Source organism: Rhincodon typus, chromosome 33, assembly GCF_021869965.1.
Source record: "Rhincodon typus isolate 14 chromosome 33, sRhiTyp1.1, whole genome shotgun sequence".
NCBI classification, from domain to species: Eukaryota; Metazoa; Chordata; class Chondrichthyes; order Orectolobiformes; family Rhincodontidae; genus Rhincodon; species Rhincodon typus.
In genome coordinates, this window is record NC_063364.1 from 31,826,333 (window position 1) to 31,832,332 (window position 6,000).

The window sequence follows — 6,000 nt, forward strand, 5'->3', positions numbered from 1 at the left end:
GCAGGAAATTAGAGATGACTTTCTGGAGCTTATGGCCCAGGCAGCTGAAAGCACACGCCATCAATCATGGGGTGATTGAAGGAAATGATTGAGTCTCAGAAGCTAGAACTGGTGCAGTGTTGGTGTCTTGTCAGTCTGTAGGAGCTGGAGGAGGTTACTGAATTGGCAGGGGTGAGGACATAGAGGAATTTGAACACATAGGTGATAATTCTTAAAGTGAGGCATTCAGGGACAGGGAGTCAGTGTAAGGAGTGAGCACAGTGGGCAGTTGGGGGAATGGGATGGTTAGGAGATGGTTAGCAGAGTTTTTATTTCCCTAAACTACGTGATAATCCATTCTCAATTTTGTGATAAACCTCAATGAGATCCATTCATCTATATAAAAGTACACAGCCGTCAACCTTCTCAGGTTCATGTTTCAATGTCCTCCCATTGGAACTAGCTGATTACAACCTTAAAGGAACAGCTAAGCTAATTACATCTGTGATTGACAACGAAACTCTGAAGCATACGCTAATCATCAGATTACTAGAACATTAGCAGCTCTCCAGGGGGTGAGAGTTTGATGTGGATAATATCAGTACATAACTTGGCTGGTATTCCCTGCAATGTAGGTTTAAAGAGCAATTTGTAATTCAATGTGATTCCAATTTTAATTAGTGAGCGAAAAGGTCTGAAGTCTCTCATAATCTGATTGATGAGGGTAGTGTAGAATGTGTACAATGGAAAAATTACAAGTTAAATGAATTTAATGTCAGTCATACAATCTAGTATGTGTTGTTATATGGAGAGAGTAAAAACTGCAGATGCTGGAGGCAGAGTCAATACAGTGTGAAGCTGGAGGAATACAGCAAGTCAGGCGGCATCAGAGGAACAGGAAAGTCGACATTAAGAGTTTACAGCCTTCATCAGGACTGGGGAGGGGGAAAGGAATGGGAAGAGTGGGGGATAAGTGGGAGAGAAGATGGACAAGTTGTGTCAGGTCAAGGGGGTGGGGATGAGAGGGTGGGCTGGTCATGGGATGAGGCCTAGTTTCAAAATCTCTCCACCCCCAGCCTCATCCCTTCCAACTGACCAATGTCCATAACCCCCTACCCACATTCACCTATCACCACCCCACCTGCCTTCACCCAACTCCAACCCCCCATTTATTTGGAGCCTCCTTCCCCTTCCCCAGACCTGATGAAGCGTCCTGACCCGAAACATCAACTTTCCTGTTCCTCTGATGCAGCCTGACCTGCTGTGTTCCTGCAGCTTCGCATTCTTTTGACTCTTTTGACAATTGTTATACAATTGAAATAACGTATACAATGGAGCAGAATAAGCCCATCTTAGATCATTATCTGGTTATGGCAGTAAAGACCAGCACCTCCAAGGAAGGGAATATTATTTCCAGTTAACCTTTTGGAAATGTGTCGCCAACAGTAAAACAGGACAGAGCAAATTTGCAGCTCAATTTACATTTTATCTAATATTCTTCTCAATTGATCTGCATTCTTTGCCAAGACCAATTCCATCTCCATTAATATTTTGATTCAAATGTGAAGACCAACTGCGGGCTATAGTATCAGAGGGAATTATGTAAAGGAATCATTTCTGGTAGAGGTCCGTGTATATTTGGTCTGTGTGACTTACAAAGACAGTGACGTTTCCACAATTGTGATATTTTAGGAATGAACTTTTTTTAATTCACTCATGGAATGTGGTTGTCCCTGACTGACCAGTATTTCTTGCCCATCCCTAGCTGCCCTTGAGAAGATGGTGGTGAGCTGCCTTTTTGAACTGCTGAAGTCCACATGCTGTAGGATGACCCACAATGCCCTTAGGGAGGGAATTCCAGGATTTTGACCCAGTGACAGTGAAGGAACAGTGATATATGTCCAAGTCAGGATAGTGAATGGCTTGGAGGGGAACTTGCAGGGGGTGATGTTCCCATGTATCTGCTGCCCTTATCCTTCTGGATGGAAGCGGCCGTGGGTCTGGAAGGTGCTGTCTGAGGATATTCGGTGAAATTCTGCAGTGCATCTTGTAAATGTTACACACTACTGCTACTGAGCATGTCAGTGGGGGAGAAGGGATGCATGTTAGAAACAATCGTCAAGTCTCTAATCCATGTAAAATCTGGTGAAGCACATTGTAATAAAGTGGAATGTTCACATTCGTCAAGGGACAGGGTGACACATGCCACAGTGAACTATTTGAATGAAAATTGTCTCGGCTAGAAGTAAAGGAGATGGATAAAGAATCAAAGAGAGAGGAAAACGGAATAACAATTTGGCATAAAGTAATACTGGCAGCTTATTCGCAATTGTCTGCCTTGTGCTCTCACTCAAGTCCCACTTCATCTTCATTGTTTCACGTTGAATATGTTCTGAACAATATGGAAGAAGCATCAGAGTCATTTAGGACTGTCTGAAGCTAATTCCATTATAGAGAGCCCAGCTAAACTCACCCATTGTTGTACCATCATGCTGCTGTGTAGTTTAGTCATGGCTCACCTTAACACTGGTTGGTTTGTCTCTTTATGCATCAATTTGTGCAAGATGCGTCTTCACAAATCCATTCCACATTGTCAGAGCTACACTCTCACATACAGCATGATGATGATGCAAAGTTAAACTCTCTCTATTCAGTCCTATTAGCTGTCTCTCGATTCTAACCTCAGAAAAGCATAAACCAGTGTTAGAGTCTGGATATTTGCACAATGTAGTCATTTAAAAGGTTAAGATTACTACTTAGTTCTATTTGTGAGTACCAAGTTAAACGCAAACAAATTGATCACGTGTTTCTCAGTCAAAATTGTAAAAGAAAAAACTTCTTCTGAAATTGAAGTTGCATCTCCAAAGTTTCAGTTGCTACCTCTGTTTTAGTTTGCTGTAAATTGCATCATAGATTTGTCTGCTTTCAGAAGATTTGAAAGGTTTGCTCATAATTAAGTTGATTCTGATTGAAAGTATTAATTTCCCATTCAGCTGAGCAGACATGAGGTAATTATGTTTGCATATTTCAGGCTCTTGTCTGAACAATTTTCACAGGAACACAATTGAATTGGTACCAGAGAGGTGATATTTAAATTAAGTTTGGCTACTCACAACAAGAAGAAAATCTTCTTTTAACAAGCAAGTAGGATGTGCATTTCTAAATGTAGCCCAATATTTGCTGGTCTGCTTTGAACCCAGTAGTTGATTTCCCTGAAACTATCAGTGTCAAGCCCAGACTAATCTATATGTCAGGGTCCCACATGAAATGAATTTGACTGATTCTACATCAGTCAGCTATAAACAGAAGAGGATTTATTTTGGACTGGATGTAGTTCCAGCTTTTCTTCAATATCAATCAGGCTCTTCAAACATTAAGAGCAACCATTTGTAAATTAATTAAATATTTTGAATATGCCCTGGTGCATATTCTTTAATATTACATATTTTTATAATAATCTTAAATTAACACATTCTTAAAATATTGCTTCCAGCCTCACACATGCAGTGGAAGTTGGACATTCTCATATTGTTCACTCCTACATTTGATATTTAGATTGATTGAATATCTCATATCCTAATTCTCCTCACAGTTTATTACTTTTGTGTTGCCACTACCATATTGAGCTAAAAGCTAAATGTCATTATCAACAGAAAGTGGTAAGAACCTATACATTACTACTGACTCAGTTTATAATTTTAGATGGAAATTAAAGAGAGGTGGTTAAAATTAAATGGTACAATTTTAAAGTGGTGTGTGTCAAAGAAATCTGAGCACCCACTTTACACAAAACTTTAACAGTAGCTGGACAATTGGAGAAAGATTTTGTTTGGTGGGATTGAGTTGGTAAATTGTTTTAATTGTTGGTTTTCCATCAAACGGTCTCAGTTAATCTTCCTCTGGTGTACCTCAACTCCCTGGTGGAGCTGTCTTCCTATTTCAGAACTAGTACGTATGTTCCATGTGGCCACAATATGTCCTCAACTTTTAAATATTCTTCAAAAGAACACAAACATTTTAAACTCCATGAGCAGATGTAAGCTACATTCCAAAGAAACCCAAACAATGAAAATTAAGTACTTTGATTTTAAATAATAATTTTGGGGATAAATTAAGTCAATATGTTTAACAGCAGAGTAACAACACAGAAAGAGGCCATTTGTTCTGCTGTGTCCTCCTAGCTCTTTGATAGATCTATCCAATTGGCCCTTTTCCATATCCTTTCCCCAAATCCCTGAAAATTTATGCTCCAAATATTTATCGAATTCCCTTTTGAAAGTTATCAATAAATGTGTTTCCACGACCTTTTCAGGCAATGCCTTCCAGATCATGACAATTAGTTTTTCAAATTCAATTCTTGTGATCTCCCCCCATTTCTTTTCCCAATTGCCTTATGTCTGTAACCTCTGTTTACTGATTTGCCTCTTCAGGAGTTTGCACTGTCTTATTCCACTCATTATGTAGGGTTCCAGTACTGGTTCAGGAGTTTATTGATTATGAATGCACTATCATTCATTACAAAAGCAGTGAGACCTACTATATAATCCTGAGGCATAGATTTGTACTTTCCTGTTGATTTTGTGGCTACCAATATAATATAATGTAATAAAACCTCTATACCTGCACACATTTTCTGTTAGTTTTGTTATATTTTTATAAATTCCCATATCCATTTTTATAAATGGAGACTGTTAACGTCTGTGTGTCCTACAGTAGCTACAGCTTTTGACCATTAGAGGCAGTATCATACCAACATTGGCAGGGGTGTGGACTGACAGCGTGACAAGTTTACATAAGCCATTCCATTGTAAGTATGGACACAGGAATTGACAATGGAAAAATAAAAACAAATTCAGAAAGTGTGGCTTTAAGATGAGTATTAAATTACATCTGTGCATTCTGGTGCAATCATGGCTCACCTGAAAGTTACACATGGCCTTGATTCCATATTTGTAACTGTGCAGAATGCCCACGAAATCCTGCATAATGTGAATAGGGCATGTCATTTCATGTAGCCAGTGACTTACCATGTTGTTATGTTCAGACCAAGTGTTTTCTCTGGGAAACCCTGTTGAATCCAGGGAACAGTTGAACATTATGCAATGCGTGAAGGAATATGCATTAGCTGAGGGATACCTTACCAATGACTCGCTCTGAATAAGATTTAAAATCCACGTAGGGTTTTTTGGAGACAAGATAACCCAGAGAGATTGGAAAAGGCAAAATCTTTAACGTCAACAACAACTCGCACTGCTATAACATCCTCAATGTAGTAAAACAATCCAAGGTGCATCTCAGCAGTGATTATCAGACTGAAATTGACATCCAGCCTAAGAAGAAAACATTTCACTGGGTAACCCAGACGGTGGTAGAGGTTCTGGAACTCGCCATGAAAGGGTAGTCATGGCAGAAACCCTCAACTCATTTAAAAGGTTGTTGAAGTCCCAAAACCTCCGGTGGTACAGACCAAATGCTGGAAAATGAGATTAGGCTGCATGGCCCATCTATATTAAGTTGTGTCGCAGGTAGACAGGGTGGTTAAGAAGGTGGTTTAGCATGCATGCCTTCATGCTCAGACCATTGAATATAGGAGTTGGGATGTCATGTTGAGGTTGTTAGTGAGACCATTTTTGGAGTACTGTGTACAGTTCTGTTCACCCTGCCATAGGAAGGATATTATTAAGTTGCTCCCAGGATGAGGCATTCCACTCCCGTACATCTCAGTTGTCCTCGTTTTTCAAGGATCGTAACTTCCCTTCCTCGGTGGTCGAGAACGCCCTCAACCGTGTCTCCCACATCTCCCGCACCTCATCCCTCACACCCCGTCCACGCAATAAAAACCAAAAAAGAATCCCCCTCGTCCTCACGTACCACCCCACCAACCTCCGGATCCAACGCATCATCCTCCGACACTTCCGCCATCTGCAATCCGACCCCACCACCAAAGACATCTTTCCCTCCCCACCCTTATCTGCTTTCCGGAGGGACAACTCTCTCCGTGACTCCCTTGTCCGCTCCACA

At 40.5% G+C, this 6,000-nt stretch overlaps 1 protein-coding gene across 1 annotated transcript in view; it reads left to right on the forward strand.

The window, feature by feature from the left end:
- LOC109914167 (A disintegrin and metalloproteinase with thrombospondin motifs 7-like) overlaps positions 1–6,000 on the forward strand; it is a 172,451-nt gene that overhangs the window by 74,320 nt on the left and 92,131 nt on the right. The window lies entirely within an intron of this gene.